The following is a 14,125-nucleotide window of genomic DNA, read 5'->3' on the forward strand; positions in this document are numbered from 1 at the left end:
GATAATCATAACCAGGCTGCGTACAGAGTTGTGTGGCATGTTTGCCTGTACATCTCAGGTTTTAAAGCTTTCCATACTTTAGCTTCACTCTTTTTCTGCAGTAAGGTAGAGATCCAAGAACATAACCTGTTATTTAGACTCTACTGTTTTATTAACATCAACAATCAAGTGAAAAAAAAAACTTTGTAAGTTTATATAAATATGGTAATTCTTTGTTATTTTAAGCATGGACGATTTGTACACTAAAAGCATAATTCATCCAATCATTCAATTAACGTTTTATTGAGAGCCCTTCACTGTGGATACATGGACTATATGGCATAGACTCCACCTTTAAGGATCCCAGAGTCTGGCGGAGGTCTCAAAGATGTGCATAAACAATTACAAAACAACTAAATACATGGTGTCAATGGTAGAAAAACGCACCAGCTTGGAAATGACCATCCTCCTTGTTTGGGAATCAGATATCCAGGAACATTGCATAGAGATGGTGACATTTCAGTGTCCGGGTGAAGACAAAGTAGTCACCTAGGCAAGAAGGCTAAGGAAAGGCATTCCAGTCACAAAAAAGCTTTACTTCAAAGCAACCGGCACTTAAACTTCAGGGGCCCCCACTTGCTTGAACCCCTTCTTTATAATTTTTTTAGAAAGCACCCTTTCTGAAATTGTATAAACTTCATTTTTCACAAAACCTGAATCTGACCCTGAGAATCTTTCAGGTGGAAGTGAGAAAGGGCAGATTCACAGACCTCAGACCAACTCTGGTAGACAGGACAGGTAGCTGACATGTCTCCAAATTACACGCTCTCTTATCCCAAAAGCAAATGTTGAAATTGCTTTCTTCAATTCTTCTTGTTCACTGTGGTCTGTGAAGAAGACAGAGGGCTGAGTTTATAAAGTTACTAAGAGGAGAGAGCAAGTTTAGTTATTTCTAACCTCCCATTTTGGTAAAAGAACAGCTCAACGTTAATATTCCACATTTTGGTCTTATTTATATTTCAAAGTCTCACAGACACTATTCTCATTCATTCGTTCATTCTAACACTTATTGGGTGCCTACCATGTTCACTCTTCTTATTCTCCTACAAAATTAGGCTTCTGTATTTCATTGATCATTCTGTGCATTTGCAGAATGGTGTAGATTAGGAGAAAATCTACAGCTGTTTAGATAACACTTCCTGCTTGATTTCATCTCTGCTTCTTGGATCACAAGATTCCCTTCTCCTGACAAAATGCTTTATCATTCCTCTTAATCAAGTCTGATAATTACTTTGAGACTGAACTTCAATGACTTCTTCTTCAGTGATCTCTTCTTTAATTTTATTCCAAGAGGAACTTTTTCCTCCCTTTTAATTCTTTCAGCCCCTTAGTTGCCATGGACGTATGATGCCCTTATCTATATACCTTAAGATATTTGTCTGGCTTTTTCATATGTGCATATTTTGTCCTTCTATCCCAAAAGCAGCACTTTGAAGAATGACATCACAATTTCTTCATTCCTCTCCCTTGTCCGGCCCAATGTCTAACTCCTTTCAAGTGGTAATTGAAGGTATAGAAGGATTTGCCTCTTAAATATGAAACCATACTGACAAGAGCAGGGAGGTTGAAATAATCCAAGTGTTAAAAATTCCAGAAAATATATCATTTTTTTCCAAGTAAGAACACCAGAGGAGGTGACACTGTATGGAAAATAAGTCAGTTAAGTGATCTAAAAGAGCTGTGGGGAACTGAACCAGATCCAACGTCAATCAAATTTGCCATCTTTATTACCATGGTCTCCACCATGGGGTCAATAATGTCAAGAATCCAGCTGGAAAATTCCACCAGTGTTTAACTACATTGTTAAATTTTTAAGGCTACCTGACTACTCTGATTCTTTTTACATCTTCTAGTCCACCTCCTTCAGCCCACCCTCAGCCACTAAAAAGCCCATAGATCACGGGTCTCTTCCCCTTCGAACTGAATAAAATCATGTGATTCCAGTACACGTCATCCCCAAAACAGTTTTATCTCAACCACTATGGACAAGATGCTCAATGCTCAAATAAATTCTCTTTGCTCCAATTTCTTTTAGATTGGGAGAGGAATCAGAGCTTTGTCATTCAAAGTCCTTGTCCTGACAGCAGAACAAGGATCCTGCCAGTCCTTTATCTCCTCTTGGAAGAACTATTTTTAATGCAGAAACAATAGAAATTTGTCCTTAAATGATTTAAGCGAAAACCATAGAAAGTGTAGTCCATTTAGAGGAACTCAGAAGAAATAATACTAATCAAATCACAGTTCATCAACGATTTTTTTAAATAATATTATTTTTTACAATAGAGGTCTTGTTGCACTGACAACCCTTTCCACTCTTACTTTCCTTCTATTAAAGGTGCCCTTTCTTGGCCTCTGAATATACTATGATTATTTTGAAGAAAACAGGAGAGAGTAAGAGAGCTTTTAAAATATGCTCCTAGGTAACTTGGTTGTGAGAAGGTAAAGTATTTATGAAGACAAAATTGATAATCTGATAATCTATTGGTATAATGTTTTAATACAACTTGAAATCCTATTATAACCTATCATGTGTGAATCCATCACAAAACTGTCTTACCCATCACAAGGTTGATTGGAGGACACAAGCTTTGAGCTAATGTCACACAGGAGATCAGCTATTTCTCACTGTGATTCCTGTTGGCATCTTGCAGTGAGCTTGTTTACTGTTTCACTGTGGGGTGGGTTGGCTTCTCACTTACAAAATCAGCTAAAATAGTGCCCAGATTCTGCTGGCTGCCCTCAAATACCAGAAAATTCCACATTTCCAAGTGGGATATCTGAAGAATGGAATCAATATTTAAATACAAGAGTAGAAATTAAAATAGTTTTTGACTTGGATCATAACAGAGCAAGGTAACATTTGTTCCAAGGTTTCTCAGTTGAATGCAGTTATAAGCATGCTGAAGAGGAGAAAAAAATGCATCTGAGCTTTTATATCAGTTTTTGTTCTGGAAAAATTGAAAATAGCTGATTTACCATTTTCTTTCTTTTTTTTTTTCTGTAAGAGAAAAAAATGCCTTCAAAGTTGAAGTATGGTGACCTTTCCCAGGAATTATGCAGGCAGCGGCATAGGGCTGTTCTAATGGTGATGGAATTGTACAATCAGTTTTACTGAAGAATCGCCCTCTGGGCTGCAAGGTAACTAGCTTAATAGCTTTTCAAGAGGACAAATCTGATACAAGAACTAAAAAAAATGCACCTTAAATATTAAACAGGCAGGTAGGGGGAACTCCTACAGATGCACAGAGGTAGATAAAGACACATTGCAAATACAGGCTGCTGAAACCATCTTCACCTGTGCAGAGACCCTGTTTTCCAGTCACTTTGGGTTTGTGTCAATGGACATTTTTTTTCTTGATGCTTCTAAACCCAGAATACTTTATATAAGATTGATTGCCTTAGAATTACTTCTACTTTCTCTTTGTTTTATATATATTTTTTCTTTCCTTTTGTCCACTTCACCTGGTTAAAATATACTTAACTATCATCACTAAGATATCAAGGGTTGACTCTACACTGTGCCCAAAGAGTTTGTTTCTATCAGTTCTTCTCTGGGGAAGGAATAGTCTGGATAGAGCGTGTTGAAATGTAGCTGTGGCTCTGGCCATAGTATGCTCTAGCACACTGCTCTAGCAGTTTAATGACATCTCCAGCCTTGGTGTAATGTGTTAATTGGTGCATGTAAATTTGGGGGGATGGCATAGCATCATGCTTAAGAGTTCCTTCTCTACAGTTAAACTCACCTGGATCCAAGATGTCAGTTCTATCTTTCCCTTGCAAAAAGACTCAACTTCTCCAAGCCTCAGTGACCTTGCCTGAAAGTTGAGACTCAAAATCTCATCTACCTCATGGTGTTGTGATAAATAAATTATATATTCTAAGCAAAGCAGAGTATAGCAAACTCTCAATAAATGATAGTTTTTGTTTTTTATTGAATAAAGCAAATAAGTTTTCTAGTTCTTAATTATTTCTCCAGGCAATTGTACCATTTTTACATTTGAAATGAATTTTCTTCTTTTTTTTATTCAAGAAAAGCATTGATTTCATCATTTAACTGAGATTTATTAAAAAATAAGACTGAGGGCGGGCCGCGGTGGCTCAGCGGGCAAAGTGCTTGCCTGCCATGCCGGAGGACCTCGGTTCGATTCCCGGCCCCAGCCCATGTAAAAAACAAACAAACAAACAAAATACAATAAAACAAGAAAATGTTTAAAGATGTTTCCCTTTCTTCCTTCCTTCCTTCCTTCTCTCTGTCTTTCCTTCCCTTCCTCCCTCTTTCTTAAAAAAAAAAAAAAAAAAAAAAAAATAAGACTGAAGTGTTCAATTAATGTCTGTGGTATTAGAGTAGAGAAGGTGAACTTGCAAGGGAAGCAAGTGGTTCTGGAATCATTTTAGAAATTGCCTATGCTTGGATTCCCAAGAAGAAAGAAAGGATTTGAACAACCCATAGGAAAAAGGCCAGATCAAAAGCCACACTAGAGGGTGGTGCAATGGTGGCTCCGTGGCAGGAATTCTCACCGCCCGAGCTGGAGACCCAGGTTTGATTCCTGGAGACTGCCCAAGCCAAAAAAAAAGCCACACTAGAGCACAGCACTGGAGGAGATAACCAAGCCACACTAGAGCACAGATTTGGAGGAGATTGTCCTTGGGAAGGTGGAAAGGCAGTGAGAGAAAGAGAAAATTTCCAAGTCATTTGCAGAAATGAGATTTATCTGAAATTTCATTTTTTCCTCTTGAAACAGTAACATTTGAAGATAGTTATTCACTCACTTAGCGAACATGCATCAATTGTTACTGTTGACCATGATTCTAACTCTGTGTTAGGTGCAAGGTTAGGTTATGGTCATTGCCCACAAATAAGCAGTGTGTAACTGTATTAGTTGTAAATTAATATGATTCTCAGCAAATTTGTAACTTTTTTGGAGGGAGGGAAGGGGCTGAGAGAATGACTTATATCAGTAAGACTAAATAGTGGATGTGACTAAAACTATTTAAGAATACATATTGAGTTATTTTTAATTACTAGTCATCAAAACACATTATAGGATGACAATGATTCGAAAAGTTTGCTAGAGTTGTGAGGATAAAGCACAGTGGAACAGAAGGGAAAGCAGATAGTATGGTCAGAATGGCATGGCCTTGAAACCTGAAAAGACCAGTGTTATGATATTGTTTCTGGGATCAAGAATTTCTAAAGCAACTTATCTGGAAGTAACTTTTTAAGTAGGGCTTATTCTCTTCATTAGAAAACAGGGACATCCAAAGAAGACTCTGGGTTAAAAATCCTACTCACTGTGATGCCAATCAATCGAGTTTTGCAGAAGTTTTTAAGCAGCTTTTGAATACATAGAGGAGGGTTGCAATATTTTTCTTTAACTGTACCAATTGTTGCAGCAAAAGAACCATGGAACACTCAAATGTCCTACTCTAAATTGTCACTTGTCAAGTTAAATGAATGTCCCACAGATTTAGTGAGGAAAATGATTCTGCTTTTGGTAGAAGACATTATTGTGTCCATTTAAAATTAAATATTGTAAGTGATATATTAATCTATACCAGATTAAAACTAGAGACATCAGCACACAGTAAAATATATAAAACCTAAAATGTGTAAAGAATGAGGCTGTGGATGACTTAGAGAAGATCATGAAGCATCATATATGGCCCTAAGGCCTCACTTTGAGCACCAAAGCCGAGGAAAGACACAAAGCTAAGAGGCAAAGCAGAAGTGCTGCTTCAGGATGCAGGTAGCCTCTCTAGTCATAAAAGTGTAAGTGTTAACTTAATGTCTCACTTGGGTCTCTGGATAGATTTGTTTGAAATCACTCATCTCTTCTCTTCTGTTTGACCCCATAATCTCTTATACAGAATCATGCAGGGTAATTTATTAGTGGTCTATCGGTTGTCAAATATCTCACCTGTCCTCTGGAGAGTGTTTAAAAACTCTTAAAAAAAAAACCTCTTTAAATCTCTTTGACGTGATCAAGTGAAACATGTTGAAATACAAAAAGTGAAAAATATTCGGAGCTCATAGATGCACTGAGCACCAATTCTCCTGGGAAAATCAGTCCAGAAATATCCCTGCATTCCAAAATAGGAAGCTATTTGCCTCTACTTTCATTAATGGTAGAATCTAAAAACAGCTGCTGAAAACCAACAAGTCTCCCCTCCAAGTTTTATGCTAGTCTCCTTGGAATAACTTGTGGCCATTTGTTCTGGATAACCATGCCTTTTGCCCTGACTCTGTAACTGAGATTTGGAGACTGAGCTGGAGGGACCAGATAACTCTTTAAATGGGATTTCTAATCTGGAGTTCAGATGTTAGTTCCAAAAGGAGGAATGTTTCCACCAGGAAACCCCAGTGATTCCATTGAATTGGATGTTAAGACTGCCAGCCGGTCACTTTGGGCTCCTCATGTGTGCTGGTTTGAAAGGAAGTATGCCCCCTAAGAAAAGCCATGTTTTAATATAAATCTCATTTCTTAAAGGTAGAATAATCCCTATTCAATACTGTATATTTGAAACTGTAATGAGATCATCTCCCTGGTTGATGTGATTTAGTTAAGAATGGTTGTTAAACTGGATTAGGGGATGACATGTCTCCACCCATTTGAGTGGGTCTTGATTAGTTTCTGAAGTCCTATAAAAGAGGAAACATTTTGGAGATTCAGAGAGATTCAGAGAGAGCAGAGAATGCTGCAGCACCATGAAACAGAGAGTCTACCAACCAGTGACCGTTGGAGATGAAGAAGGAAGACGCCTCCCGGGGAGCTTCATGAAATAGGAAGCCAGGAGAGAAAGCTAGCAGATGATGCCGTGTTCACCATGTGCCCTTCCAGCTGAGAGAGAAGCCCTGACTGTGTTGGCCATGTGCCATCTCACTTGAGAGTGAAACCCTGAACTTCATCGGCCTTCTTGAACCAAGGTACCTTTCCCTGGATGCCTTTGATTGGACATTTCTATAGACTTGTTGTAATTGGGACATTTTCTCAGCCTTAGAACTGTAAACTAGCAACTCATTAAATTCCCCTTTTTAAAAGCCATTCCGTTTCTGGTATATTGCATTCCAGCAGCTAGCAAACTAGAACATCATGCCTGTGACTCAATAGGCAAAGAAGAGAATTACTATATTGGCTGGGGTAATTGATCCTGGTTAATGAGGGGGAATAGGATTGCAACTACACAGTGGACATAAAAAAGAGCTTGCCTAGAATAGAGGAAATTCTTTAGGATATCTCTTAGTATAACCATGCCCTGTGATTAAAGTCAATGGAAATATGTAACAACCCAATCCAGGCAGGACTACTAATGGCCCCAAACCTTTAGGAATGAAGGTTTGTGTCGCCCTACCAAGCAAAGAACCTGATCAGCTGAGGTACTTGCTGGAGGTAAATGGAACATAGAATGGGTAATGGAAGAAGGTGGTTATAAATAAGAGCTATTGACCATGTAACGAATTATAGAAATAAGGACTAAAATTGTTATGAGTATTTCTTCCTTGTTTTGCTATGTTTGTATGTATACATAAGGTAAAATATATTGGTTTTCTTCCTGCTGTCACCCCCTTACCATATAACATAAATTATATTAGCTTCATATCACAATATATAAGTTAGAGGATTTCAAGTTTAAGAGTGAACATTATTCAAGGGCTTGCATCTTCCTCTGGGGAAAGGGTTAGTGCGCTTATGGTTGTATGTCAGACAATTGAATTATGTTAGGTGAAAGTATGACTATTATTGATTTACTTAGAGATAAAGTGTGGTTTAAGGAAGATGTGAATGGGTGCCACGTTGACAAGGGGTGGACTGTGATAGTTAGGCTCATGTATGAAATTTGCTAGTTTTTGGTGTCTGGTTGTTGGGTGAAGCAAACACTGCCTTGATTATATTGTAAGGGTATTTTATGGATTTACTCATTAGTCAGTTGATTGCATCTCTGGCTGATTCCATCTACAATCAACATGGGAGATTATGTTAAGAAAAGAGAGAAGTCTCATCCAACCAATCAGTTGAAATTCTTAAAGAGCCTGATGAGTTCAGCAATCAGAAAGAATTTCTATCTATACTTCAACCAGCCAGCTTCTCCTGGGGGAATTCATTGAAACCTGCATCAGAATTCCCAATCTGTGGCCTGCACTATGAAATTTGGACTCTCCAATCCCCATGATTTTGTGAGTTAATTCCTATAATAAATCTCATAGTATTTACATATATATATATTCATCTATGTCTTATCATTTTTGTTTTCCTTGAGAGCCCTTAATAATATAGTAGCATTATATAAGACCTAAAGGAAAAGTTTAAGAGTATCTTTTTCTTTCTTGAAATCTGCCTCAGGAGTCCAAGACACTAACCTTGAAATTTCTGTCATTTAGTAAGACTATTTTATAAGACAAAATTAATGTTTGTCAGCATCCTTTTAGGTTACTCTGGAGATTAAATGTAGAAGAAAAGGGCATTTTGTCAGGTCTGTGCAGGCAAGGCTAAGTGGGAGAATTGAAGCAATTATCTGAATAATTCAATAAAACTCCCTCTTTTATTTAATTATTCAAATAAATCCTTATTTTTCTTTCTTTGCCATGACCATGGAGACTCCTTTATCATCTAATTCACTTATGAAAAGTGACATGCATTTTATAACTGAAAGGCTTAAATCTTTTTAATGTTTAAGGTTATCAGATCCTTAAAATAATTAGTAGAGATTCTAAAACTCTGCTCTTCATAGCAGTTTTGAGCATGACTAAAAAGCATGATGTAACCTCATATTTTCATACATTTAATTCTATCCCTAAAAGAAACTATTAATTGTAGCTAATTTACAGCTGCCAATATCTGCAATTAGAAACTGACAAAACAATCACCCTAACAGCTGCTTGAAACATGTAGTTTACAACAAAATGACAAATGCGTTTTTGAATGTTGAATAAAAAACCATTTGTTTTCATTTCCATAATCACCTAACCTTTCTCTTCATTAATTAACCAACTCATTGAATAGTTTCTCAAAGAAATAGTATTCTCTTAGCTTCTACCACATTTATTTTTAGTGAAGAGATAACAAGAATGAAAGAGACATTCAACTGTAAACACAAGATTGAATTAGGAAACCAGGTATCTAGATGACCTCTGTGGTCCCCTTTCACTCTTGGGGATTCTAGGATTATACTCAATAGAAGATTTGGCCAGGTTTATACAAAAAAATTATCATTCTCACCCTTTGTGACCTTTAATTCTATTTAGCAAAGTTACAAATGCTTCTGTATCCCCCTTACTGCAGGAATTGTTCAAATCCTATTATATAGATTCAGTGGAGAACATGTTTGCCAAGGCAGAGCTCTTTCCTAAAATATTTCTGAAAGCAGTGTCATCTGATCATACAGGTTAAAGTAGCTGTGTCATTTCACCCACAAAATTGCAGATGAGGCAAAATCACAGTACTTTTGTTAGTTGATATGAGGAATGCAAATTGATGAAAAATTCTCTGAGATTCTTATAGCAGATGATTTGCTAAATCAGGAATTCTTTCCCTTAAAAAAAATGGTATGGTGAAATGTGACTACAAATTACATTTCTTAACCCATTAGTTTTCTAACTTTATCCAACTGCCGTTTTACCTCAACAGAATATTATCATAATGGAAAGAATATTCTAATTCTGTCTCATTGAAAGATCATTACACTTTAGTTAAGAATTCTCTGAGTATGTTTTTTCCAACACTATTTGACATTTAGCAGACTGAGTTATATAGAGTCAAGTTGAGAAGATAACAGGGCAGATAAAATTATAAAGCATTCAAAGACTAATTCAGCTCCTTTCCCCAACACACACACACGCACACACATGCACACATGCACACATGCACACACACATGGCTTGAGATAGTTTATCAAAGATGAAAATGGCCTCTGAAGATTTAAGTATAGGAGGCATAAAACTTATTGACAAGTCAGATCTTTTGATTTGATTTTTCTAAATCTAAAATGAATACGACATTAATGAAGCTTATAATATTCTAAAGTTACGGATTGATCAATTTTTAATTGTTACATCTAATATAGCATTGTTTTGAAACATTAAATTAAATATATCATTGCCATTATTAAGAGCAAGCATCATTCAGAAAGATGACCTTACTTTCTTACTGATTGTATTTTATGATGGTAAGCATTTTTGGTGAAATTCCCTGTTTTTTCTTAAAAAAAAGTTTGCCATTTTTTCCCAATTACATCTTTAAAGTGTCAATTAGAATGGGATAAAATAGTTGAAGTTTAAATACACGATCTGGAATGAGTGCAACCTTTAATAAGGAGATTTTTTCCTATATATACTTCACATCTACCACAATGCATGATGATATGAAAAGCTTGGTAGATATTTGCTCAAAATAGAATGGATGAAAAGATGCCATCTGATTAGCCTATTCTGGTTGCACTCCCACTAAAATCTTCAAATAAAATATCAACAAACTTATAAAAAGACTATAAAGTAGAAATAATATTAAAAACATGGGTAAATTAGGGTAGTGGGAGTTGTAGACTACAAAGAGGATACAGAGGAAATTTCAGGGGGAAGGAAAATGTCCATATGTTACTGAGATAATAGATACTTGCATCTCTGTCAAAACCCATTGACCTGGAGCTTACAGAAACTGAAGTTCCATGTATGCAACCTAACAAAAAATAAAGGAACTAACTTCAGTAACTTTGGAAAATGATATTTTTGCTGAAAATTGCAAGCCTACAGGAAAAGAACTATATGTAAACATTGAGCTTTAGTTGGCAGATTTGTTTGTCATGGAAGGTATGGTTTAACAATTATGGCACTTCTTTATATGTAGACTGGGTTGAGCAAGTAAGTGAATGGATGGTGAACAATGGGGGCCAAGTTTCTGACCATTGGAGAGAGAAGTTACAGATAAATAAGAAAGGAAGTTGAGAATGAACACTGCACCACTGGATTAGAGTTGGAGACATTAGTATAAACTCATGTTTAGTTTAATATAGCTGCAGCTGGATAAATATAGAAATAATTATAGGTATGTGTATATACAAGGACTTGCATATATACATGTATTACCTAGTGCTAGCCTCTAAGGGAACCTAGAAACCATGACATTCCAGTAGCAATGAGGACATCCTACATCCAGAACTTGGTTTACAAATACCATTCCTCAATGAAAGCAACAGGGTTCCTTGGACAAATGGCTGATTCTAGAACCTGGGCAGAGAAAATAAATACAAAATGAGCCAGGGTATCTTGTAGTACAAGAAAGTAAGAAAGTGCTCAAAAATCAAAAGGATGGGGTCATGTCAAAGGGTGATAAGAACCAACTTGAAAAGAGTTCCCAATAGACAAAGCTGGAACAATTTGAGCCACAAAATAAATAATGAAGTATGAAATGAAGATAAAACATATATGCTTGAGTCCATATTGACAAAAATAGATGACTGAATAAATAAATAAATGGGAGAAGCAACAGATGTGTCTTATGGAAGAATTCCAAATAACATGTGTAGCTACTCCTTCCTACAGGAGGTAGAACTTAATTCCCTATTCCATCTATGGTAGCCTAGACTTTCTGACTCACTTCCTAAGAATAAAGTAGGAAAAGGGAAGGATAGATTTACTTGGAAAAAGGTGGCGAATTCCAAGTGATGAATGCTATTTGGAGATGATATGACATGATGCACCTCTGTTGCATTCTTTCAAAAACCCATAACCACAGTGTGATGACCAGTTTTATGTGTGAACTTGGCTATCTATCATACACTGATATTCAATCAAACATTAATGTAAGTTTGGCATGAAGATATTTTGTAGATGTGAGTAACATCTACAATCAGTTGACTTTAAGTAATGGATATTATCTCTCATAATTCTGGCAGACCTAATCCAATCAGTCAAAAATCTTAAAGACTAGAACTTAGGTTTCTAAGAGCAAGAAAAAATTCTGCCTGTGGAGTGCAGTGTCGGCTCCTACAGGAGTTTCCAGTCTACCTTTCCTAATGGTTTGCACTATGGATCTTGGACTTGCTTAGCCCTGCACACAATTCCATAAACCACTGGCAATAAATCTCTCTCTATATATATGTGTGTGTGTGTGTGTGTGTGTGTGTGTGTTTGTATGTAATATAAATATTATGTACTATATAAAAATCTACCTATCTATCTATCTATCTATCTATCTATCTATCTATCTATCTATCTATCTATCTATCAAATCTCTTATTGGTTCTGTTTCTCCAGTGGAACCCTGACCATTACACCCAGTATAATCATGAGAAAACCAACAAAAACAATAGACAAACAATATTGGAGGACATTCTATAGGATACTTATTCAGTCTTCCTCAAAATTGTGAAAAACAGAGAAAACAAAATGAAGACAGAAACTGTGACAAACCAGAGGAGGGAAAAAAGACCTGGTCTCTAAATGCAGTGTGGTGTTCTGGAGTGTACTGATGTTTATTTCATGTACGACAATGATATATTGTCAAAGATGGGTGAGGGGTATGTGGGAACTCTCTGTACTAGCTCTGCAAATCTAAAACTATCCTACAATAAAATTTATACACACACACACACACACACACATATATATTTGTTTTCATTTCCCAGCTGTTAAAGCAAATTCCACATGATGTGTTGATATAAATGATGGAAATTTATTGGCTCACAGTTATGATGCTAGGAGAAGTCCAAAAATCAAATTGTCAGCAAGGCAATGCTTTTTCCTTGAAGATGCAGCATTGTAGGGCTGGCTGCCAGCAATCCTTGGTCCTTGGTTTTTCTCATCACATGCACACAGCAATATCTTCTTTCTCTTCCAGGTTCTGTTGACTTTCAGTCTCTGGTTTCTCCCCATGGCTTCTCTTGTGTCCAATTTCCTTTGCTTATAAGAACTTCAGCCATATTGGATTAAGGCCCAGAGATTGGACACACCTAACAAATATCATCTTCAAAGGTCCTATTTACAAATGGACCACATGACCAGGGATGGGGACCTGAGCATGCCTTTTGTAAGGGATGTGATTCCATCCCCAACATTATTAAAAGATGGGGAAAATACACTGGTACAGAAACAAATGCCAACCATTTGGGAGAGACTGACAATACTTACTAGGCAAATGGAAATAAATTGAGATAAAATCTTCACAGACTTCATTTCCTTTCAAGCTTTGACTTCATATCACAAAAGATATCACATAACAAAATACTGTAAGACTTTTTTACCTGCCTTCTCCTAAACCCTTTCTGTAACTTTAGACCAAGGTCTGAACCAAACATAAACTGGGGGATCTTTTCTTTTTCTCAGGTGGTAGAAGTATACTTGTAAGAATATGCAGTTGGTTTCTCTACCCCAACCCAGGCAGAAAATGAAAAGTCTCAGGAAATGGGTGGGTAGAAAGTGGGAGAGAAGATTGGCATGGAACAGAGATTTCTGGAAGGTATGCTCTCTCTCATTCACCAGTGAAAGGCAGGAAGTGGGAGTGACGCAGGATGTTTCTTGATAATAATGCATCTGAGTATATATTTTTATACATTATATATTTTTTCTGAGCACATGTCTGTTTAGTGAAGTCAGCTAAAACCTGGGATTTGCCTAGAGAGTTGAACATATTAATATGTATCCTAAGGCCATAGATTTTACTTGTGAAATATTTATGATCTATTTATGTGAGGCAGTAGTCTAGGAACCAAGGATATAGATGTAAAAAAGACAGATAAAGCACTTGCTCTCATGGAGCTAATATTCTTATAAGGAATAACAGATAATTATAAAATAGATAAGTCAGAATAAAACATGGTATTGATAAGAGCTATACAAAGAACAAAAACATTTCAGGAAAACCTCACTGAGACAAAATTTAAGAGAAAGGAGACTGTATAAAGATCCAAAGACAAAAATGACCCTGGAGTGTGCTCAGAACTGCTTGGACAAGAGTGTAGTGTGGAGAGGCCAGATCATGTAGAGTGCAGAATATATTTTGAAAGCAGAATAAATACTGGTTGCTAATGGGTTAGAAGTTAAGGTGAGCAAAAGACAAAAAATCAAGGTCCACTCCAGATTTGGACCTCAGCAATG

Source organism: Tamandua tetradactyla, chromosome 5, assembly GCF_023851605.1.
Source record: "Tamandua tetradactyla isolate mTamTet1 chromosome 5, mTamTet1.pri, whole genome shotgun sequence".
NCBI lineage: Eukaryota > Metazoa > Chordata > Mammalia > Pilosa > Myrmecophagidae > Tamandua > Tamandua tetradactyla.